This window comes from Sorex araneus, chromosome 7 (assembly GCF_027595985.1).
Source record: "Sorex araneus isolate mSorAra2 chromosome 7, mSorAra2.pri, whole genome shotgun sequence".
In the NCBI taxonomy this organism is placed as follows: domain Eukaryota; kingdom Metazoa; phylum Chordata; class Mammalia; order Eulipotyphla; family Soricidae; genus Sorex; species Sorex araneus.
Window position 1 is genome coordinate 12,368,436 of NC_073308.1, and position 25,144 is coordinate 12,393,579.

The window sequence follows — 25,144 nt, forward strand, 5'->3', positions numbered from 1 at the left end:
AGCAGACGAATGAATAAAAAGGTGCTTCTTGAAATTTTTTAGAATCTGCCTTTGGTGTGACTTAGGGATGTAGGAGCCTAATCAGCAGGGGTCCAGGGTTACGCCCTGGTCTGTGCTGGGGTTGGTCCTGGTGATCCTGGGAAATGTACAGCTCCAGGCATCGAATCAAAAGGACCTTCGTGGAGAGCCTGTGCCCAGTCAGTGAGCGACTCTCCACACCCAGATGCCTTTGTGAATCATCAAAGGTCACAGAGCTTTGTGGCAGGAGGCGGGAGAGCCTTTCGGGGGAGAAATCAACATTACCGTTAATACAGTGCTGGGGAAGTCAGGCGTCAGCAAAGCCTCTACATGACAGATCCCATGTTCTCTTCAAGAACCTTGTATGGTTCATCCTTTCCCGCCTTCCCTTCAGAGAAATCAGCTGACCCAGGAGAGGCACTGGGACCTTCCCAGGACACACAGCTAGAGACTGGAGGAGCCCGGGAACTGGCGGGAGCACTCTCATCTGAGCACCACCTGCTCCAGGGACTGAGGGGATGGGGAAGGCCAGGTGTGGAGAAGGTTTATGGTAGAAAGCTAAGGCCAGGAATATTGGTCCATGGTTGGAAGCCTGCCTTAATGGCCGGGGAAGAGGCAGTCGGGCTAGAGAAGGGACCATGATGACAGTGATGGTTGGAAGGGATGGCTCTGGATGGGGGATGTGGCTGAGAGTGGGTAAAGGACCAAACATGACGGTGGCCTCTCAGTATCTGTATTGCAGCCCATAATGCCCCAAAGTAGAGAGAGAGCGAGAGGAAAGGTGCCTGCCACAGAGGCAGGCTGGGGTGGGGGGAGGGGAGTGGCAGGAGGGATATGGGGGATATCAGTGGTGGGAAATGTACACTGGTCTAGAGATGGGTGTTGGAACATTTTATGACTGAAACTAAGTCCTGATAGCTTTATAACTGTACCTCACAATGATTCAATAAAAAAGTGACAAAAACTTTTAACAAGTTTTTGGTAAAAATTATATGGGTAGAAACAACACAGAAATTGTTTCTCCATGAGAAGTCAGGTGCCAGAAAGTCCCCCCGGGTTCCTGCCCCAGGGTCAGCATCATACAGTCCTCAGCCTGAGACAGGAGGGACTCGGTTTGCATGCTAGGTGGGCGGGGAGGGACAGGGCAGTGACCTCACAAGGCCTCATGAGGATTTGACCAGAATTCTCAGCCCAGCAATTTCACCTCAGGAACTTGCACAGAGGAGGAACATGAGCCCCAGCACTCAGCAGTGCTCTCGTCTGACCTTCAGGATGGCAACCTTGAGCTCCTTAGAGCCCTGGGTTTAGCTGAGGAGCTCAATCTCTGCCATCATTGCAGGTGATGTGAAAAGGTGATGTGACCGAGTCTCAAACATCACCACTGCAGAGACACAACAGAGGAAGACTGCCCACCCGATACCAGGGCACCAGAGACCTGAGCACCTGTGAGCCCAAGGTCCTTTCATGCATCTCCCTGAGGCCTCTTCTGCCCCCCCAGAGAGAAGGGGCATCTCTGGGAACAAGAGTATGTGGAGGGGGCAGAATCTCCTGCCCCCGCACCAGGCTGTCTTCACCGGGGCCCCTTGGAGGGGAGTGGGTTCAGTTTCCCTCCCTGAACCGAACAGAGCCCCAGCAGCCAAAAACCTCCAGAACCCAGCCATAGCCATGCTCAAAGCCCCTCTCCACACGCTCAGTGAGCATCACGCATGAAGGAACCGGCAGAGGAACCCAGCTGTGCGGGACCCGGGGCTGAGATCTCCAAGCCTGCTCGAATCAGGACTGGCCACCTCTCCCAGATCCCCCATTTTCCAGTAGCTTGGCACTCACACCCACAAACTGCCCCCGGCCCCATGTAATCTCATCAATGGCCAAGATCCAGAGACTATAAAACAAAGCTCCTGGAAGCTCGTAGCTGCATTTGCGGCCACACAACCTCTTAGAGTCTAGCCCACTGATGTGCCTGAAGCAGCACACATGTGTTTGGTTTTAACATACTTGCTTGCATTTTCTTCTATACATTCTCCATCCCTCCCGGAGAGCCGGAAAGCTATGGAGAGTATCCCACGCACACAGCAGAGCCTGGCAAGCTCCCTGTGGTGTATTCGATATTCCAAAAGCAGTAACAATGACAGGTCTTACTCCCCTGCCCCTGAAAGAGCCTCCAATACGGCACTGTTGGGAGGATGAGTAAGGAGAGGCTGCTAAAATCTCAGGGCTGGGACTAATGGAGCCATTACTGGTGCCTGCTTGAGCAAATGGATGAACAACGGGATGACAGTGATACAGTTACCCCAGGCCTGCAAATCCCAAGGAGAAGGTAAAGGCCAGTAAGATTTCAGCTTCTCCCGCACCACCAGAGTCAGTGTGCAGTGCCTGGAATGTTCTTTGGCTGGGAGCTGTTCTCTGCTCTGATGGACTCGCAGGAGTGGACAGAGTGTCCCTTCCTTTCTGAGCTCAGTCATCACCTTTGCGCTGCAGGTTCCAAGCATAGGTGGACATTTGGTTTCAGCCCGCCATCATCCACACCTCCAGTGCACAGCCTGGAGGACAGAGGGGCTGTGGTGTCCCGGGCAGGGGGACATGTGTGCGGACACCTGCCTTTCAAGAACTGGTCACTCTCCTCATCCATCAGCTCTGAGGGACAGACCACACCCCTGAGCCCTCCCACCCTCCTAAAGGAGAGGACAGGGACACAGCTCGGACAAAGAGCAGCAGCTGAGTCGTCCCCCCACCCCCAGCCCACCCTGACGCTGCCAGGCTGCAGGAGCAAAGGGCTCTGTGGGCAGTGCCCTGCCTGCCTCAGTCACACAGACAATGGGCTGGCAAAACTCACAGTTGGCGCCTACTGGCTGAGCGTGCGGTGTCTGCATCCTTCACCAGGCTCCCACGGGAGGGGGTGTTGTCTCCTTGGAAGCTCCCTGAGGGTGAGCAGCTCTGGGAATCCGGTGTCCCGGCATGGCAGTGCACAGACCACCTGCTTTTCTACTCAGCATCTTAGTGTCTGTCGCATCCTCAGGACTGTCCGGGGACCGGGTGGCCGCTGGAGTTCCAGCCAGCACCAGCCTCCACCTCTGCATGTCAGCTCAGCAGCTCACAAACCTGGGAAGAAGCCGCCTCCCCCCCTTCAGGGCGACTGTGCAGCTGCCCGAGGCTGCAGGGGGCGCCTGGTTCCCTGGAGCTCAAGGGAGATTGAGGGATTTACCTTTCAGCGTTTGATATTGGCTGACATCAAACTCTTTGCTTCTTAGAGTAAAGGGAGGAGGAAAACCATGGAGACAGCCTTTGTCACTCCCCGCAGGCCCCTGGGGAAGAGCAGACAGACAGAACAGACACTCGGACCATGGGTACCTCCCACCGTCTCTGTTCTCTAGCCTGGTTCACTCCAGAGCCATCAGGGTCTTCTCTCACGGCAGGGTTTCAGGGTGTCCCTGTCTGAGCCCACGGACCCACAGCAGCCCCGGGTGGGTGGCTCCAGCTCCCGGAGTTCGGAAGGAGATGTGAGTGGAACACTGTCTCAAGGAGTGTGGCAGGGCTGAGGCTCACACAGCCTGCAAGCCTGTGTTCAGTAGGATTCAGAGATATAATTTAGAAATGTATTGAACACAAATTTAATTCACTGTTCTTCTCCTTCTGGAATTTAAATATGTGTGGTCAGGAAATATTAATTTTTTTTTTTACAAATGGCAAAGTTAGGAGCCAAAGGGCTAATACAAGGGTCATGAAGCTTGCCTTGCATGCGGCTGACCAGGTTTGATTCACCACATCCCATATGATCCCCCAAGCAGCACCAGGAGTGATTCCTGAGCACATAGCCAGGAGTAACCCCTGAGTATACCTAGGTATGACCAAAAACTAATAAAAAAGAAAAAATGGCAAATAGATCACAGTAAAATCAGATGTCTTGGGCCTGAAGAGATGGTCCAGAGCACGTGGTCCATCTCTTATATGCTGGATTTTCCACTTCAATTTCCAGCACCAAATAGTCTCCTGAATGTTGCAGTGAGCAGCCCAGGAGGCCCTGAGCACTGCCAGATGTGGACCTGGAGGCCCTGAGCCCTATTCAGAGTCTGAGTAAGTCCCAACCCCATAGGATCAGCTTTACCACACCCCCAGGGCCTTGCCTTGGCCCATCCACCCAATGGGCCAAAAGTCACCAGGGCGGACCCGAGAACTCCACACCACCATATGGGATATCAAGAAAACTTAGAATTTTACATCATGCTAACGGTCATATCTTCTTTTGCATTTTGTCATCACACATGGTCAAATGTGTCCTTTCTAAGTATTGATGACAGGAATAATCAAGAATCTACAGCCATCCAAACAGGGAAAAAATGATTCCTTTTGACATGCACCCTTGTGAGGGGCCTGGGCACAGACATACAGGAGCTGCTCCACCATTGTCCAGTGTGTGGGGAGCAGCCTGCTGTCACAGGCCCGCTGGGGAGGGACGGAGAATGATCTCACACTGACACGATCACATCTGCAAAGCGCAATGCAGGGATTCTTGGAGGCCACAGGCTCGTGCCGTCAGCACTGCTGTTGATTCTGGGTCATTGCTGTCACCCCCGAGATAGCTGGTGTCCCCGAGCAGTGCCTCCTGGGTTTCTCCCTTGGGCTGAGAGAACCATGACCTCTTGGGATGAGCTTTATGAGGGCCGGGCATCTCCTGACTGAAACAGAAGAATGCAACTGAACACAACACCTCTCAGTCAAGGAAAGTGAGTCATTTGGACTTTATTATTTTGTGAGCCTGCTGTTTTACCTGTCTTGGTTGTAGGCTTGTATGTGTATTGTTGGCACTGAATGGTAAGCATCTAATGGGTGACCCCCTGGATGTCCTCTTATTTAATGGCAGTGGATTCAACCGTAATGATTATGAGAAGAATTGAAGGACCCGTGATGTTGTCACAACAAATCCCTGTAGCACACACCTTGAAAGTGTGACAGCACAAACTCTCCCATGGAGAGTATATTTCTCTCTCTGAGTGTGGTTTAGGCTGGAGTTCTCACAGCCACGGGGCATTGAAACACGGTAGAATCAGGGAGGGGCCCGGGACAAGAGGGGCAGGTGCTGAGTGGACTCTTCTCACACAGGGACCAATTTTGATGTCTGAACACACACTAACCCCTAAGCTCCTCCAAGAGTGATGCCGGAGATCAGAGCTGGAGAAGCACCTGAGGAGTGCTGAGCCCCACACAACGGAGGCCACGCCTCGGTACTGGCAACACCTGCCTGCCTCTGTCTCAGGGACACCCCACCCGCGCCCTCAGAATAGGCCTGAGGAAGTGAGGGGTGGAGGGAAGGGAAGCCTCGGCAGGGTTGGGGGCTGATGAGGCAGATACTGTGCCTAGGGGGCTGTTGGGCTACACACAGTCACCTGAGACAGCCACATCATCTTCCAGGTGCAGTTAAGACACTGTCAGGGAAACATTCACACAGGGAACAGCCCGGGCCCATTTTCCTTCCTTAACTTCTCTGGGGAACTGATTCAATATGAAAGGAGGAAATAATGCCAAGTGTACACACTGACACTACGAACAATACCATTGTTGAAAACAGGAGTCCTATTGGAAAGTGACTTAATGTCAGAAAGGAAATGAAACTCACAAATATGATTTATTTATTTATTTATTTATTTTGCTTTTCAGGTCACACCCTCGATGCACAAGGGATACTCCTGGCTCTGCACTCTGGAATTACTCCTGGTGGTGCTCAGGGACTATATGGAACACTGGGGATTCAACCCGGGTCGGCCACGTACAAGGTGAATACCCTACCCATTCTGCTATCATTCCAGCCCCCCTAAATCAGATCTAAGTGTAAATATACTTTTAATTTTTGTTATTGAGGACCATGAAAACCAAAGTCTACATGTGCTACCATGAAGCATTCACATAGATGGTGCCTTACTGGATTCTATGGTACATTTCTATGCACAATTAGAGTAAAGCCCAGGACACTGCAGGAACACCCCGGGCAAGGGGGAGAGGACAAAGAGAAGAGGAGCCTGTTGGCCCTGGGAGAGGACGTCAGGCAACTGCGAAACGGGTCGACTTTCTCTAAAGAGAACCAGCACTGGGCCACTTTGGTGGAGGTTGGTCTCTCCCCAGAGGAGATGAGCAGCACGAGGAAAGCTATGGCAAGGGGAAATCCCCAGGGTAGCAGAAACTGGGGCATCACTAATGAGGGCCTTCAGGTCCTGCTGTCACTAGAACACAACCTGTCGTGTCTCTGGAACAATAGCTAAGCTCTTCACATCGTGGCTACCAGGAGGACAGAAACAGGGAACAGCAGCTCAGCTTCACCCGAAGGGGCTGGGAGCCAGGGAAACCAGTTCTTTCCTGCTAACAACCTTCACCAGAGGACGATGCTGCAGAGACTGCATCTGCCCCGCTTGAGGGTATACCAGAAGATACCCCGCAGATACCTTGAAAAAGTGCAAGAGCTTCCCCAGCAATGAGAACAGCCCCAGTGCCCAGGGAATGCACACAGGAAGAAGCAGAGCCTTCCTGACAGTGGTGTCCACCTAAGGTTCCTGTGCAGGAAGGAAGTTTCAGAAACCAAGGAGATGAAAGAAGTTTCTGGATAGTATCTGCACATCCACCACCCTGTGATGATGAGACGGCTGCTGCTGGTGTGGGTGCCGAGTGTGTGGGGATGGCCAGGGAGGGACATTGTGTCACTAGGAAATTGCAATATGACACATTCTTTGGGTCAATTCTTTTAATACTAAACTAACTAAATGTTCATAAGAAATATAAAATAGTTGAGATTGTTTAAAGACAAAAAGCAGAGGAGGAGGTGAAGGTGACAGTGTGGACAGCAGCTTATGAAGCACATTCCTGGCCGTGGTGTTGGTTGGACGCCTGAGTCGGGGGCTCCCGCTGGATGGACAGGACGCAGCTGGGGACAGAGAGGGAGAGCTTGGTGACCAAAGCCACACTAGTACGGTCCCTCCCAGGCTCAGGATATCAGAAGGGCCCAGGCTGCCAATCAATCTGAACCGTGGGTCCATGGACACGACGCAGACTGTCCCAGGGACCAGAACCCGGGCCCGCCCCGATCCAGGCCTGGCCCTCCCACCTTTCCTCCTCCGTGATCAGCTCCAGGGCCTGGAACCAGGTGAGAAACTGGTCGTGGGGCCACAGGCGGTAGTTCTCCGCGGCCTCCTGGAGCACAACAATCTCCCGGAGGATTTTAGTTTCCTGGGATATTGCGAAGGAAGGAAGGGAAAGACCTCAGTGGGCGGCGCCAACCAGGCCAGGGCTGCCCAAAGGCGGACTTTCACAGGGATTTGGAAAGGAGAATTTCCACAGGGATCCCCCCTTCACTCTGCCCATCAGCATCTCCACTTGTCTGAGATCAGAAAACACCCTCCACCAGGAAGTTCCCCCTTGATGGATCTCTGTCCCCCATGGCATGTATGGGTTTCCATTGTTTCATTCTCCTACTGTGAGTGTCAGGCCAGAGGGACAGAGACAAGGAGGATCTGAGAGAGGACCAGGGGACAGGGAAGTCGGGTCCCCTCCTCTGTTCCCCTGCAGAGTCCCAGCTGCTCACCTTTGTGAATTTCTCCTTGTTGAACACCTCCCGCTGGAACAAATAGACAAGGGCATGAGAAAGGGCCTCTGGGGGACCCTGTGCCAGGCTCTGAGCTCAAAGGACAGGGCTGGGTGTCAGGGACTCAGGCCCACTCTCCCTGAGACACACTAGGGTGTCCAGCGGGGACAAGGACCTTGTCCGTGAGGTGGATGCTGAGGTCCCTCTGCCCCACGCCTCTTGCTGAGGGAGAGGTTGGGGATGCCCCCGACCTCAGGTGGTTCTGCACCAGGGGCTCTGCTGATCCCTGGGAACTGGGTGACGTGGCCTGAGTGCCCCGTGCTGCTCCTGCCTCAGGTGTCAGCCCAGCGCCAGGGGAGTTTCCCTCAGGAGCTCTGCCCAGGGCTGAGGTGCAGGGGGGTGTCGGCTCCAGCCCGCCCAGCCCCCAGCTCACTCACCCCAAAATCCTCCATTTCTCTGTCCAGACTCTCCAGCTCCTGAAGGAAGGGCCCCAGGAAGGGGACCACACCCTGTGCCGAAGGGGCCGTTAGAAAGGGGCCCTGCTTTGGGGTCCTCAGGATACCCCAAGAATCAGCCTCCCACTGCCAGGCTCCAGGTGAGCAGGAGCCTCTTCAGGGCCTCCCAATGTCCTGCCCACAGCTGAGGGCCCTCCCGTGGGTCCCAGGGTCCCAGCCCTCTCCCAGGCTCCCCCACCCACCCTCCAAGCACCAGCTCTGCAACCGCCCACTCTGTCCTGGGTCGGGACTGGGTCAGCCTGAGGCAGGGCTGGGGCCCCGACTTCATGCTGAGGGAAGACCCCTGTGGGGGCCACCCCTCTGTCCCTGGGTCCCGCACACTCCCCTCACCTGGCGCCTCCCGAGGTTCCTCAGCCAGGACACAATGCTGCAGCGCTGCTCCTAATGGGGACGAGCACCCGACCCTGAGCCTCTGTTGCCCTCCTGCCCGGCCCCCACTCTCCTCCCTCAGGCCCAGACTGAGGAGAACAGCAACAGCTGAGCGTGCAGCCCCCACCCAGAGCAGCAGCCCCATGCAGAGGCCCCCAAGGCCTCCTGTGCTCACAGCCCCCAACAGGCCTCGACCCAACCCACACACCTGCTGTGCCCATACAGAGAAGACAGGAATGTCACAGAAACCTGACCAGCACACGCCCCTCCCTTCCCGCCTCCTCCATGCAGGCCTCCAGCCTGCAGAATACCTGCGGTGGCTTGCAGCGTCTATGTTTCCGGGCCTGTCTGCACAGGGCCCTCAGTTTCCACAGGCTCCACCTAGGGAGGGAGCACATTTGTCCCGAGGGAGCTGTCCCTGCACCCCCAGGGCCCTGCTCAGCTGCGGAAGCCGAGTCCTGCTCCCTGCCCAGAGCCTGGTTCCCGGGCTGCTGTCCCCAGGGGTCTCAGCTCACTGAGGGGCTCTGCGAACAGGGCTCAGAGGCCGAAGCCCTAGGGGCACCCACCAGGACACGAGGCGCCAGGTTTGGCGAAGTCGGCTGATGGCGGGGCTCTGCAGGGCATAGATGATGGCATAGGTGGACGCCCAGTTGCAGAGGCGCTGGCACTCCTGGGAGGCAAGAGCAGGGGACAGGGCAGCTGGAGTCTGAGCTCCCTGGAGGACTCTGTGCAAAGCTCGATATTGGGCACTCTGAGAGTCTGGGGTGCACAGGGGACACAGAGATCCCCAAGGAAACCCCGGGAGAGCGTGTGCATGACTCAAGGAAGGAGCAGGTAGGATGATGGACCACCCACTGGGACGGCCCCAGGTCACTGTCCCTGCAGGAAACACCCGCGGTCCTAGGAGCAGGAGACCATCTTCCCTCCTGAGCTTCACAGGAGAACAAGCAGCCCCAACTCCACAGGGACCCCTGCCCCCGCATATCCAGGCCCCCAGGACCCAGTGCCCACAAATCCACAGAGACTCTGCCCCCCAGATACCCAGTTTACCAGGACCCAGGGACCCCAACACCACAGGTACCCCACCCAAACATACCTGGAACCCCAGGATCCAGGGACCTCAACCCTCAGGGAGCCACCCCAACATACCTGGGCCACCAGGATCCAGTATTCCAGCATCCGAGCCCGCGTGGGCAGGCTCAGTTCCGAGAGGCAGGTGGTGAGAACACAGTTGGCCACAGTGATGAACTGGCTCTCGATGGCCCGCACAGTGGGGCACACATGTTCATAGCCTGGCTTCTTCCTCATAGAAGAGAGGTCCCCCCGGCAGTGGTATGGCACCAGTTCAAGGAACAGCTCCTATGGAGAGGGACAGGATCAGCCACAGACACCCCAGGAGATAGGACAGAGGACAGGGCCAGTCCCACTCGGTCCTGTGGGGTGTGCTGGACACTGAGGGTCTCATTACTCTGGAACCCAGACTGATGCGAGGTGCAGGCACAGGGCCTCTCTGCCTGCTCCTGGGGCCCTCTCAGGCTCAGGGCCTCCCCGGCTCCCCTCTCTGCACCCCTCAGAGGCACATTCCTCTGTGACAGCTGTGCTGGGGGCTGGTTCCTGCGTCCCCCTCAAAGGGAACCGCCCTGAGGGGCCTCATGGAGTCCAGGCTGCTCAGACCATAGCAGACACGGGGACTCTCGACACTAGTCTACCCGCCACAAAAGCCCCTCCCCCTACTGCTCTCTGTTGAGCTCACGGACACGCACCGCACCCCGTGCCTCCCCTGACTGGGCCATCTCAGCCATTCTGGGACAGTGCAGGCTCAGGGAGCCGCCACAGAGGGTGAGTGTGGGCCAGGAGGGCCGCTGCTGGCAGAGGTGCCCGGGGAGGCAGGTGTGGGCGGACGCTGCCTCTCACCTTGTCCATGAGTGTCAGCTGCTCGGCCACCAGCCGGGCAGGGAACGTGCTGATGGAGACCTGCTCGTTCCCTGAACTGGCATCATGCGTGTCTCCAGACCCGGCATTCTCCAGCTCAGCCCGTGGTGCTACGGCCGCAGCTGAGGCTTCGAGAGGCTCCGACTCTGGGGCATCCCGCGGAGGCAGGCCCAGCTCCTCAGGTGGTTCTGGGACAACTGCTGGGGCTGGAGCAACGTCTGAAGAGAAGGGCCCCGCCTCAGGGTCCCGCCAAGCCACAACCAGAAACAGCAGAGCCCTGTCCTCAGACCACGACATGCAGGAGCCCGGCCACCCCAGAGGGCAGGGCCTTTACCATGAGCCCTGATCAGTGCAGTCAGGAGAAGTTCCTTCCTCAGATGAACTTGGAGGCCACAGTCAGAGAAATGCACCAGAATGCAGCCCAGCATCGATTGCACGGGGACACAGCACAGCCACTCAGCACATCCCTCAGGCCAGGACCCTGACATGGGACTCAGGGCGCTGGGGAGAGTGCGGGGAGCAGAGTCAGGACCCTGGAACGTGCCTCTCCTGCTCCCAACAGAAGGTCCCCTCACCTGGAGCCCAGCTGAGCCATCATGCCACTGAGAAGATCCAACAGAGAACCTGTGACTGGGTCCCCATGCCGTCGGCCCCCAAGGTCGTGAAAATGACCTTCCCCACCTGGGCCTGTCCTGGGCTGCTGGGAATTCTAGAGTACCTGCCGGGGCCCGTCTGCTGCTGCAGGCCCAGGGATGATGAGCAGGAGGGGGTGAGAGGAGGCCAGACAATGGCGGTGGGGCAGGGAGTGTGGGCCACTCAGGGAGACCCCAGCCCAATCTGCTCTGTTTCCTGAGCCCTGGGACCCCTCTTCAGCCCTCTGTGATGCAGGGACCCTGTCAGGGAGGTTCCCGTGTTGGGGAAATGATGCCTGAGCTCTGACTCTGCCCACACATGGCACCTAACACAGCCCTGTGTGTCCACTCTGGATGGAGGACCCTGGACCACTCACTGCATCAGTGCGTCTCCGTAGTTGAGAACCTGCTCCAAGTACGGGAGGAGGCATCCAGACCTAGAGGAAGCAGGACAGTGCCCATGGAGTGTTCGGGACACACGGCAGGATCCTGAGGCTCAGACCAGGACTCAGTCCCAGGGAGTCGCTCTGTTCTCGCGTGACAATGTTGTGTGGAGAAATGCTGCATGACCAGGTGCTGCTTTGATGTATGGAAAAACACCCCACCAAACCCTTCTCCTGTCCCGGGGTGCTGGGACACCTGTGTGTCCCCAGAGACATCTAATCGCTCACAGCAGTGCTGAGAGGAAGACCAGGGCATGGGTGGACAGAAATGCTTTGGAGTTCAGAGGGGGTTTCCTGTGCATGTACTCTGGGAGTCCCAAGCCACAGGCTCTGAGTGTTGCGGCTGCTGTTCCATGGGCAGGAACAAGAATGAACAGGAAGCTCATGGCCAGGAGACCAGGCAGCAGCCCAGCACTGTCACGGCCCATCCCATGTCCACCTCCAGGACCTTGCGTGACTCTCTCCACACTGTGTTCAGAAGAACCAGCAGAAGCCCAGAGAGGCCCTGGCCCCTTCTGAGCACCCCAGGCGGGGAGGCAGGTGAGGCCCAGGGGCTGGCGGGGTGGCTCTCACCAGCGCAGCATCTGGTGCAGGTTCCGCGTGGGAATGGGGAAGGCCAGGCCGGTAGGAAGGATGGTGGTAACAGAGGAGAACTTCCGCTCAGGGGAGGTTTGCATCAGGGAGACCAACATCTCCACAGTTCTTTCGCTGAGGGTCAGCATCGTGCAGGCCTCATCCAGAGAGCGCGGGCACACGGGCTCCTCCTGCTGGTGGGCAGGGGGTGCAAGGTGGTCAGCAGGTTCCCCATGGAGCCGGTGCTGAGGGTTTGGAGCTCAGAACTGCGGGAAACCAGCTCCTGGGGGCGGAAACAGGAGCTCCCACATGTGCGAGGAATCGGGCTGAGGACTGCCCTTCTGACCAGTGAAGTTTGCTGTTGTCAGTTGGGGGCATTCACAGGCTAGAGGACAAGCACGGCCCTGAGGATCTGAGCAGGTCCCTCCTCATTAGCAGAGAAGCTCCCGCAGCTACTCTCGGGACCTGCTTTCTCTTCAGTTTCTTCTGCCCCCATGAGGGGGCCGGGGATTCCCGTTGGGGGGCTTCAGAGCTGTGGCAGTTCCTCCCTAGTTCTCCCCCCATCCTCTGGGCCCTCCTGTGAGGTCCCCCTTTGCCCAGTGGCCAGTGTATTCTAGTGTTTCCCCTAGTGGAGAGAGCTGGCATGTGCCACCGAATCTCCCCTCCAGGAGTCCCTGGGCCAGCCCACAGACTCTGTCCCTGGCCACTAGGAGGCGGGGCCTCTCCTGCCTTGGGCCTGTGCTGGGGAAGCCTCAGACCCAGACTGCAGCAAGCAGCCACAGGAGGGCCCTGCTCTGCTGCTGAGATGCTCAGGAGCTGATGCCAGCTGAGGTCTCCCTGCTCTGTGGGCTGAGTCCTGTCCCCATGTGTCCTGAGGGAGTGTAGGGACGCAGCCAACACAGCTCCTTTCTCTGGGCCTCCTTCCCCAGGGATGCATCCAAGGAATGGCAGTTTCAGGGAAACGGACACCACAGTCCTCTGCTCATTCTCTCTCTAACCCCCAACCTGAACTGCTTCCTGCCTGGAGAGTCAGCCAGACAGGGGACCTGTCTGAGCCCCGTGTCCCTGGGCCATGAGGACAAGGTCACACAGCAGCAGTGCAGACACACAGTGTGACTGAGGGGAATGTGGGCGTGGCCCTCTGGGTCAGCTCCATGTTCTGAAGTGGGTGGGGATGGACTTTCAGTGACCCTGTGCCAGAGGAGCATTGGGGATTGGATCACTCTGAGATGGGCCGTGGACACCCCGAGGGGTCACCATGGAAGTGTCACAGGTGTCTTGGGTTGGGGCCTGGGCTCTGCACCCACCTCCCCATCTCAGACCCCGAGTGTGGGAACCCATGTCACCTGCTCACCTGTGCCAGGCACTGGCTATTACTGCAGACATGTGGTCCTGGGCTCCTGTCCTGGCAGGTAGAACAGCTGCTTCCCACCAGGGGCTCCACTGGGATGTCCCGAGCTGAGCTCTGCAACACAGAGTCCGTCACGCCCAGGAGGGACCTGACACGGGGGCCCCCTTGAAGAATCTGTTTGGTCCAACAGTTAAATATCATCTCTCACCACAGAGACTGCACACAGCGAAAGGAAGAAGAATGACCAGTGCTGGCACAGATGCAGGGAGAAAGGGGCTGTCATTCATTGTGGTGGGAAGACCGACTGGCAAAGCCCTTTTGGAAAACAATATGGCCATTCCGCCCTGCCCCCCACCTCGAATTAGTTTCCTTAGGACCCAGTAATGCCACTTCTGTGAATATACCCCAGACTAAATTAGCACAGAACTGAAATGTCATCTGCACTTCTATGTTCACTGCAGCACTATTCACAGTAGCCTGAATCTGGTAACAGCCTGAGTGTCGAGAACAGAGAACTGAATAAGGAAATTATGGTACATCTACACTATGGAATACTACACAGCCACCAGAATAAACATCATGAAATTCAATTAGTATGACACTAGTTCCCAAGGATATTGGAAACAGGGCCAGGAGGGCTGGTCCACAAACTTTTGGGAGAGACAGGGAAGGAAGTTAGGATAGAGAAGGGCCACTATGATAAAGGTAGTTAATCATGAATGAAAACTGTGTGCTGAATGTAGGTAACAGAACAAACATGATAACCTCGATAACCTCTCAGTACCTGTATTGCAGTCCAGAATGCTCAAAAGGAGAGAGAGAGAAGAGAGAGGAGAGAGAAAAATAGAGAAAGAAATAGAGAGAGAGGGGGCTGGAGTGATAGCACAGCGGGTAGGGCATTTGCCTTGCACGCGGCCGACCCGGGTTCGATTCCCAGCATCCCATATGGTCCCCTGAGCACCGCCAGGGGTAATTCCTGAGTGCAGAGCCAGGAGTGACCCTTGTGCATCGCCAGGTGTGACCCAAAAAGCAAAAAAAAAAAAAAGAAATAGAGAGAGAAAGAGAAGAAAATTTCGTGCCATAGAGGTAGGTGTGGAGTGAGGGTGGTGGGAAGGAAACTGGAAATGTTGGTGGTGGGAAATATACACTGGTGAAGGAAAGGATGTTTGAACATGTATGACCGAAAGCCAATCAAGAACAACTTTGAAACTGAGTATCTCATGGTGATTCCATTTTTTAAAAACTGTTTTGTCAAGAGTGTCCATGACACACACCAGCCTTCCCTCACGAGGCAGCAGCTCCTTCCGGTAGGAACACGACTCACTCCCGTCAGACACCCTTGGACCATGACCCACAACTCAAACAATCAAATTTAATTCACACACAGACACACACACACACGCACACACACAGGAACAGGGGTGTGAGTCCACTGAAGTACATCACAACTCTGAACTATTGACCCAGTTGACCCCGATTACCCTTGAGTTCCTCCTCACCTGGGACAGGTGTTGTGGGTAGGGTGGAGCCCTCCTCCACAGTCTGCAGGGACAGCGATCACCCTCACTCTGGCCTCGCCTCAGCCCAGAGCCTCTGATCTTGGGCATACAACATGAAAACATGTCTATTGCTTCTCAGTGCAAGTGAACTAGACGGTCACTTTCTCGAGAATGAGCCCACAGGGGAACCAGGGTTCTATGGCAGTTGGGGATGGTCACCAGGGAAGTGAGGTCATTTTCCAGAGTTCTATGAGCTGATGAATTCCTTCCATCTGACCAAATGCCCTCCCCTGCTATGGCACCCACTGACTGAACCAGGGAGTTGAGAGTTTTCCCCGACTATCTGGAAATAGAATGTGGGTCCTAACTCTGAGGATTTAGTTCAACTGGATTTTCCATGTCTCCCCCGTCCAGGCTGACCAGACCCCTGGGCCCTGGACTCCAAAGTTGCGTCCTCCATCCCACAGGCCTGGGAATCCTCTCCCCTCTCTGGCTCCCTCCCCTCTGCAGAAGCAAATGTCACTGAGGGTTGGGACAGGATGTCAGGCTCAGGGAGGTAGGGCCTGTGCATGAGACAAGAGCTACTGGTGTCCCCCATAAGCACCAAAACTTGCCCCCCAGTCAGGTCATGACTTCCTCCCTCTCTACAGCTAGAGTGGAAGCAACTGTGTGTCAGAGTGTTCAGGATCCCGGTGTCCTACTCGATTCTCCTCATTCTGCTCTAAAAGCATCGAACTAATTTCCTCAGCAAACTGCCATCCCTGTAAGTGCCCTTCCCCCCAAAAGAAGGCCATGATGCTCAAGGAACTTGGCCCACTCAGTGGCCATGCACAGGGCCTCTGTCTGGGAAACACCTGCAGGGGCTGCATTCCCGGATGAGCTACAGGCACAAGAGTCTCCAGATGCCCACTCAGAGGGTGGGAGCAGAGGTCTGGCTGTCCCCTGTTGGGATATGACTCAGCCATTCCTCCTTCAGGGACACCAACCTCTCCTGCCCTCAAACACCCTCTGTCCCTGCATCTTGCTTGATCAGGAGCTTCTTCTTATGCTGAGACTCACCGAGCCAACAGAGATGGCCCTACAAGGGCGCCTGCTCGGAAGTTGCTGTGCAGTCTTGGGTGAGGGGCAGGTTTCCAGTGGAAGGCAGCGACTCTCCCTTGCTAACTGCATCCAAAATGGGAGCCATGTTCATTGCCATTGTAAGGGTGTCTGTGACAAGACCCATGATCTAGAGGCAAACATTGGCTGGTGCCCAAGTCAATGTGAAGCTGTGGTACATACAGAGTCATACCTGTCAGCTCCTAAAGAAAGGTGACTATCTACCTATCTCTAACACTACCCCTACCCACACTCCTACCCCACCCTTAACCCTATTAATAACCGTCTCCAAACCCTATCTGAAACCTAAACCTAGCCTAAACTTAACCAAACCCTATTCCTCAGCTTAACCCTAATGCCCTAACCCTAACCTAACTCCATCCTCAATTTCAACTCATCCTTAACTCTAACCACAACCACAAACCCTACCCTCGTCCTAACCCTTAACACTAAACACATTTCCAACCCTAACCTAACCAAACTGTAACCCTAACCAAATCCTAACCCACTCTACTCTAACCCAACCTTAACCTTAAACTGAAACCTAACCCTAGCCCTAACCCTATACCTAACTGTAACCCTAACCCTCTTCTTGCCCCTTACCTCTAACCTTATACTAAGCCCTACCCCTACCCTGACCTTGACTATGTCCCTACTAATACTCCTGTGACAACCCTAATCTACCCCAAACTAACCGGAACCCCAACCAATCCTAACCCTACCCCTATTTCTACCCCTTCTTCTAACCTTAACACCCTAAACTATACCAAATCTATCCCTAATCAACCCTAACCCAACCACAACCACAACCCCACTCTAATTCTAACCCTAAACAAACCCTACCCCTAGCTCTAACCCTAACCGTAAACACTAACCTTAACCCTAACCAACTCTAACTTTAACCCTGATCCTGACCCTGACACTGACCCCTACCCCATCCTCCGACCCTACCTCCTGACCCTGACCTCCACCCTGACTCTAATCCTAACCCTAAACCTAAACCCAACCCAGCCCAACTCTAACCCTAACCCTACCCTAATATTAACTCTACCCCTACTCCTACCCCTAGCCCCAACCCTAACTTGAACCTTCTACAACTAACCCTTAGTCTCTTACCCTAACCTCACCCTCACCCTCACTCTTACCCCCACCTTCAGGACCCTAATGGAACAATACCAATCCTAACCCCAACCCCTAATCCTAACCCTAGTTCTAACCTGAATCCGTAACCCGAACTCTAAACCTAACCACCCATTCACCTCCCCGAAACTTACTGTTCAGAAACTGTGCACCAAGTGGTCACCTGTCATCAACCCATATCTATCGGATGCCATTGAGGCAGACTTACCTGGCAGCGCATGATATGCCAAATGCACATGGAACTGTATGTGGTAGGCATCAATACTGACAAGCAACTGCACGGCTTGAGGAAACACTGGCATGCTCTCTTTAGAAGGACGGCACTGTAGAAGAAGATTATGAGCAATGTGACAAGCAAAACGATTGCAGTGTGGGGAAGAACCCTCACACTGAAGAAAATATGTCCCATAGTCCAGGGTAGGAATCATCCTCCATGCTGCGTAGGAAGGATGCTGGTTAATGTGATGATATCCATGCTTTGTCAGCCTCTGTGACACTAAGTGGCATGTTTTTGTTGTTGTTGAGGAAAGACATAAGCATGAATCAGTAGTTCAGAGATTTCAAGGGAAGCAAGTGATCTTAAAGAAAAAGAGGATGACACTGTGATATTCGAAATCAACCTACCAAGTCATAAACAACTTGTTATGGCATGAGAACGAGGCAGGAGAGAATGTCTGTAGAGGGAAATGCTTCCGTTAGCCATGAAAAAAGAGCCAAGTGGGCCTCTCTGGCTCCTGATCAAGCTGCTGCTTAACAGCCATGATCCCAGAGACTCAGAAACAGATCTCGGAACCCAGTGGCTTTTGGCAGAAAAGTGTCCAGACTCCGCATTAGGTTACCAGCCCCTGGTATTTCAGAATTTCAGAATTCCAACATCGCACAGCTACGCGACATCATAAGCTATTCCTATTCAGCAATAGAAAACCAATTGTCAGTGTTGCCTTTTCAGCAGACCTGAGTGCCGGGGTAAAATCCCAAATAATAATGGTGGGCCTGCTGTCAAAATATTGAATGTGATCAAAGTAGAGAGAGAGAGTAATGAGGAAATCATCTGCCACACAGTAAGGGGAGGGTGTGGGATGTGGGGCATACTGGAGTTTTTGGTGGTGGAAAATGTCCACTAGTGAAGGGATGGGTGTTTCATTATTGTATGACCAAACCTTAAAACCAAAAGCTTTGTAACTACTCTCACAGTGATTCAATAATCACTGTACCACTGTCATCCCATTGTTCATCAATTTACTCAAGCAGGCACCAGTAATGTCTGCATTCTGAGACTTATTGTTACTGATTTTGGCATATAGAATACACCACGGCTAGCTTGCCAGGCTCTGCCATGAGGTTGGGATACTCTCGGTAGCTTGCCAGGCTCTCTGAGAGAGACAAAGGAATCGAACCTGTGTCAGCCCCATGCAAGGCAAACGCCCTACCTGCTGTGCTATCACTCCAGCCCAATTCAATTAACAAATTTATAAAAAATAAATATATCGATTAAGAAAAAAGAGCCAAGTAGTATTTCATGACAACAAAACATAAAATAAGACTCATTCAGTGCTTCAGACAAATGCAGCAAATGAGCAGAGAAGTAAATTTCAGATACTGCTTCAATAGAAATGAAAAGGTACGCAGAACCGTGATCACATGAATTTGAGGTACTCTGAATAACCTCTCATGAGCAGGCAACCAAAAGACTATCTTTTCTTGAATGTTCCTGGGGTCATAGACAGGAATACTCAAGCAGGGTTTATTCCTACCTCTATGTTGTGACAAATCCTGGCAGTGTCGAGGATAAATCCTTCCATATAGAAGGCCACGTGTTAAATTCCAGCTGGCCAAGTGGGAGGAAGTGCTCTACATGCTGCATTAGCACTCCCGGTCCCAAAGGAGGGAATATAAATCAAAAGTTGTAGAATACTGTTAATAGCAATGTGCGCCACCATGAGTATGAATGGGGACAAGTAGTATTAGTGCCACAGTGTTACAGGATAATTTTGCATGTGTGTGAGAGAATGACAGAGAGGGACAGTAGGTCAGGAAGCAAGAAGAAACTATGTGTGTGATGTCCAATCAAGCCATCAAAAGGACACAGCAAACAAACGTGCCAAGGGCTCAGAGCAAACAACTTAATGCATATTGGAAAAAGTAGAGATGTGAGAACGAGTATTGACCTGTTCTTGTGTTCAGCCTGTGAGAGAGTGATTTCAAAAGTGCATCTTATTACATTGTGAGGAATGAACTTTTGAAAGCATCTGTGTTCACCTGAATCCATGTACTCAGCCCATGAGGATGTTAGCCCCATAGCCCCATGATTTTTCTCTTATTTCTGTCTCTTTCCTTAATCCTGAGGTAATGACTGCTTCCTTCAAAGCCTGTTCGCCCGTGCAGGTGCCTAGCAACTGCACTGTTACAGGGACCGGAACAGTAAGAACTGGCTGACATCAACTCCAAACAAAAAAACCTCAATAAACTAGGAGTACCCAGAACTGAGGCAGTGGATCCCTGCTGAAGCAGAGTAAGCAAAACCCCAAGGGTGAGTGTGTTCTTGAGATTTGGCAATCAGGGTAAGAATGGGGCAAAAAGAGCTTCTAAACATGGGGAGAATATTCAACTCCTACAAGCACTGATGCATATAATGCATATACCAGGATTAAAAATGAAAAGGAAGACTTTCTGAAATTATTTCAGGCTTTGGGCAGCATGATCCCTGGCCACCCTCCAAGGAACTTTACATTCCAAACAATGGAAGAAGATGATCTGAGAACTTGTTTGATCTTAGAACTGATCTTAGAACTAACAGAGGCTCAAAGAAAAGGGGCATCCTACCTGATTCTGAGTGGTCCCTTTATTACTTGGTCCTATCAGCTTTAGAATCTTAAAATTAGAAGGGCACACTTTCCTCTCAGATCAGGCATGAGACAAAGATGTCCACTCTCACCACTCCTCTTCAATATAGTACTGGAAGTACTTGCGATAGCTATTAGACAAGAAAAAGAGATTAAGGGCATCCAGATAGGAAAGGAAGAAATCAAACTCTCACTATTTGCAGACGATATGATACTATATCTAGAGAAGCCTAAAGCCTCTACTAAGAAACTCTTAGAAACAATAGATTTATACAGTAAAGTTGCAGGCTACAAAATCAATACCCAAAAATCCATGGCCTTCATATATGCAAACAATGAGGCAGAAGAAAGGGTCATGAAAAAAGCAATCCCATTCACAATCGTGCCCCAGAAAATCAAGTACCTCAGAATCAGCTTAACCAAGGAAGTAAAAGACCTCTACAAAGAAAACTACAAAACGCTACTCCATGAAATCAAAGAAGACATGAGGAAATGGAAACATATACCCTGCTCATGGATAGGGAGAACCAATGTTGTCAAAATGGCAATACTCCCCAAAGCATTATATAGATTCAACGCGATCCGTATAAGGATACCCATGACATTCTTCAAAGAAATGGATCAAGCAATCTTAAAATTCATATGGAACAAAAAACGTCCAAGGATAGCTAAAACAATTCTTGGGAAAAAGATGATGGGAGGCATCACCCTCCCCAACCTCAAACTTTACTACAAAGCAGTAACAATTAAAACAGCATGGTACTGGAACAGAGGCAGAGCCGTAGACCAATGGAACAGGGTGGAATATCCCTACACACAACCCCAAATGTATGATCATCTAATCTTCGATAAGGGAGCAAGAGATGTGAAGTGGAGCAAGGAAAGTCTCTTTAACAAATGGTGCTGGCACAACTGGACAACCACATGCAAAAAAATGGGCTTAGACCTTGACCTGACACCATGCACAAAAGTCAGATCAAAATGGATTAAAGACCTCAACATTAGACCACAAACCATAAGGTACATTGAAGACAAGGTCGGCAAAACCCTCCATGATATTGAAGATAAAGTTATCTTCAAAGGTGACACGGAACTAAGCAATCTAGTAAAAACAGAGATCAACAAATGGGACTACATTAAACTAAAAAGCTTCTGCACCGCAAAAGATACAGTGACCAGAATACAAAGACTATCCACAGAATGGAAAAGGATATTTACACGATACCCATCAGATAAGGGGTTAATATCAATGGTATATAAAGCACTGGTTGAACTCTACAAGAAGAAAACATCCAACCCCATCAAAAAATGGGGCGAAGAAATGAACAGAAACTTTACCAAGGAAGAGATACGAATGGCCAAAAGGCACATGAAAAAGTGCTCTACAAGACTAATCATCAGAGAGATGCAGATCAAAACAACCGTGAGATGCCACCTCACACCACAGAGACTAGCACACATCCAAAAGAACAAAAGCAACCGCTGTTGTACAGGATGTGGGGAGAAAGGGACCCTTCTACACTGCTGGTGGGAATGCCGACTGGTTCGGCCCTTCTGGAAAACAATATGGACGATTCTCAAAAAATTAGATATGGAGCTCCCATTTGACCCAGAAAGACCACTTCTGGGAATATATCCCAGAGAATCAAAAAAGTATAACCAAAATGACATCTGCACATGTATGTTCATCGCAGCACTGTTTACAATAGCCAGAATCTGGAAAAAACCCGAATGCCCTAGAACGGATGACTGGTTGAAGAAACTCTGGTACATCTATACAATGGAATTCTATGCAGCTGTTAGAAAAAATGAGGTCATGACGTTTGCATATAAGTGGATCAACATGGAAAGTATCATGCTAAGTGAAATGAGTCAGAAAGAGAGAGACAGACATAGAAAGATTGCACTCATCTGCGGAATATAGAATAATAGACTATAAGACTAACGCCCAAGAATAGTAGAATTAAGTACCAGGAGATTGTTTCCATGGCTTGGAGGCTGGCCTCTCATTCTGGGTAACTCAGGGAAGGGACCACCAAGTAAAATGTGGTCGGAGGTCATGTGGGGGAAGGGTGATGCAGGCTGAATACAGACTAGAGACTGAACACAATGGCCACTCAACACCTTTATTGCAAACCACAACACCTAATCAGAGAGAGAGAACAAAAGGGAATACCCTGCCATAGTGGCAGGGTGGGGTGGGGGGAGACCGGACTGGGGAGGGGGGAGGGATGTTGGGTTTACTGGTGGTGGAGAATGGGCACTGGTGAAGGGATGGGTTATCGAACTTTGTATGGGGGAAACATGAGCACAAAGATGTATGGATCTGTAACTGTACCCTCACGATGACTCTCTAATTAAAAATAAACTAATTAAAAAAAACAGGCTTGTATGCAGTAAGAAGCTGACTCTCTTTATATTACAGGACTTCGTGGCTTAGCTGCAACAGAATGCGATGATTCCTCAGATTTGGAACAATTGCCTTGTACCTGTCTCTCCCATGCCAAAGTTTGGCAGTGGGGATATGAGCCTTGTATAGCCCCGTGGCAATTATAAATGCAAAAGCTAATCCCAAGATCAATATCTCTATGGATCAATTGACAAGAACTGACATTTGGGTAGATAGAGAACTACAATCTGCTTACGGCAGTAAGGTTAGTTCCCAAGTTAGTAGCTGTCCTCTAAAAGCTTGGGGGAAAAATCCACTCCAAGATTCACAGTTCAGGGGCTGGAATGATAGCACAGAGGTAGGGCGTTTGACTTGGGCGTTCGATTCTGACCATCCCATATGGTCCACAGAGCACCGCCAGATGTGATTTCTGAGTGCAGAGCCAGGAGTCAGCCCTGAGTATCGCCAGGTGTGACCCAAAAAGGCAAAAAAAAAAAATAGATTCACAGTTCATCCCTTTGTTAATGTTAAACAAGGGACTGAGTAACCTATGTGGATGTCAACGATCATTTGACTAAGATTGTTCCCATTTCATGGAGCTCAATATATACTGCTGCATATGTTGTCCTTTGACAAGGCTAAAATAGATTGCTATTGGGCTTTAGGACTGGTAAAACAAAAGGAAAATTCAATGATTATATTAAAGCTTGCAGTAACGTAGAGCTGATATGATGCTGTGCCTAGCAGAAATGCATGCAGCTAAAGCACAGGGCTATTATTTATTGAGCATGGTAATATAATCTTAAATGTGAGTAGTAAAATGAAGTTTACCATCAAAGTATCTGCAGTAGGTTTTTTATTTTGTTTTGTTCTGTTGTTTATTTATTTATTGAATCACCATGAGATACCGTCACAAAGCTTTTGTGTTTGAATTTTGGTCATACAATGATGAAATACCCATCCCTCTACCATTACACATTTTCCACCACCAAATCCCCAGTTTTCTCTTCTTGCCCCAGCCCAATGCTTTCCCTACCTGTGTGGTGACAATTTCTCTCTCTACTTTGATTACATTGAATATTTAGACACCAGTCTCCCATTATTATTTGGAATTTTCCCAACACCATTCAAACCTGACAAAAAAGCAATGCTAGACAATTTGTTTTGTATTGCTTATTATGAATAGCATATAGTGTCATGCAGCTTCTCTCCTGGAATTCTATACTTTTAATATGTAGGTTTTAGAGAGATCTCTGCAGTGAGCTGCTCAGTTCCGAGGTTTGTTTGTGTCTCTGGATCATGGTCCTTTAGGATCTTAATAAGTAGCCGGGGGCATTTCATGGGTGTCACCTAAGAGTCCCATCGGCGGCGGGAAGGAGAGGGACCAGCTCCTCCCCTGTCCCATGAGGTCTGGTGTTTGCCGCTACTGCTCTCACATACCTGGGCTTTTCATTGAGTTCTGGAAGATGGCAGCCACTGGATTTCGGAGGGGGCAGGCAGAGGGACAGCACTTGCTCCCATCTGGAGTAGCCCGGTGAAAGTGGCCTACTGCAAATTCTGGAAGCATCTCTGCAGCTAGCTGATCAGTTCCAAGATTCCTTTGTGCGTCTCTAGTATCTGCATAGTTAGAAAATTATAGGACCAGTATGTAACAGCAGACTGCACCATTCAGATAGATAGTTTTCTAAGTAAACATAGAATTCAGAGAGGCAATGAATGCTACAAAAGGATTACAAGTCTCAACCATAATCTCAGAAGAGCAACTTGACCATCAGACAATTTCAAAGTAAGTCAATGAATGACAAATATTGGTAACAGTGACTCTTTCGTTTCATTTCTTTGTGACACACCAGGCAGCACTCAGGGACTACTCCTGGCTCAGGGCTCAGGAACCACTATAGCATGGCTTAGGGGACCCTATGGAGAGCCAGGGATCAAGCTTATTATGGGCTTGTGAAAGGAAAGTGTCTTAGCTGCTATAACCTTGATCCAGGCCCTGATGGAAGCACACTTCAAGAATATGAAATGATGCACAGTTCTTCAAAAACTAGAAATTGAATTTCCATATGCCCCTGCAATACCACTTCTGGGAATATATCCTGAGGATGCAAAAAAGCACAATAGAAATGACCTCTGTACCTATATATTCATTGCAGCACTGATTACCATAGCCAAAATCTGGAAACAACCCGAGCGCTCTAAAACAGATGATTGGTTAATGAAACTTTGGTACATCTACACAATGGAATACCATGCAGCTGTTAGGAGAGATGAAGTCATGAAATTTGCTTGTAAATGGATAGACATGGACAGTATCATGCTAAGTGAAATGAGTGAGAAAGAGAGGGATAGACATAGAAGGACTAACTCATGTGCAGTATAGAATAACATCACATGAGACTGACACCCAAGGACAGTAGATACAAGGGCCAGGAGGATTGCCCCCTAGCTGGAAGCCTGCTTCATAAACGGAGGGGAAAATACAGATGAAATAAGGAGGGGATCACTAAGAAAATAATGGCTGAAGGACTCAGTCGGGATGGGAGATGTGTGCCGAAAGTAGATAATGGACCAAACATGATGACCTCTCAGTGTCTGTGTTGCAAGCCATAATGCCCAAAAGTAGAGAGAGAGTATGGGGAATATTGTCTGCCATGGACACAGGCGGAGGGTGGGATGGGGGGGGTATACATGGGATATCGGTGGTGGGGAATGTGCACTGGTGGAGGGATGGGAGTTCGATCATTGTGAGATTGTAACCCAACCATGAAAGCTTTG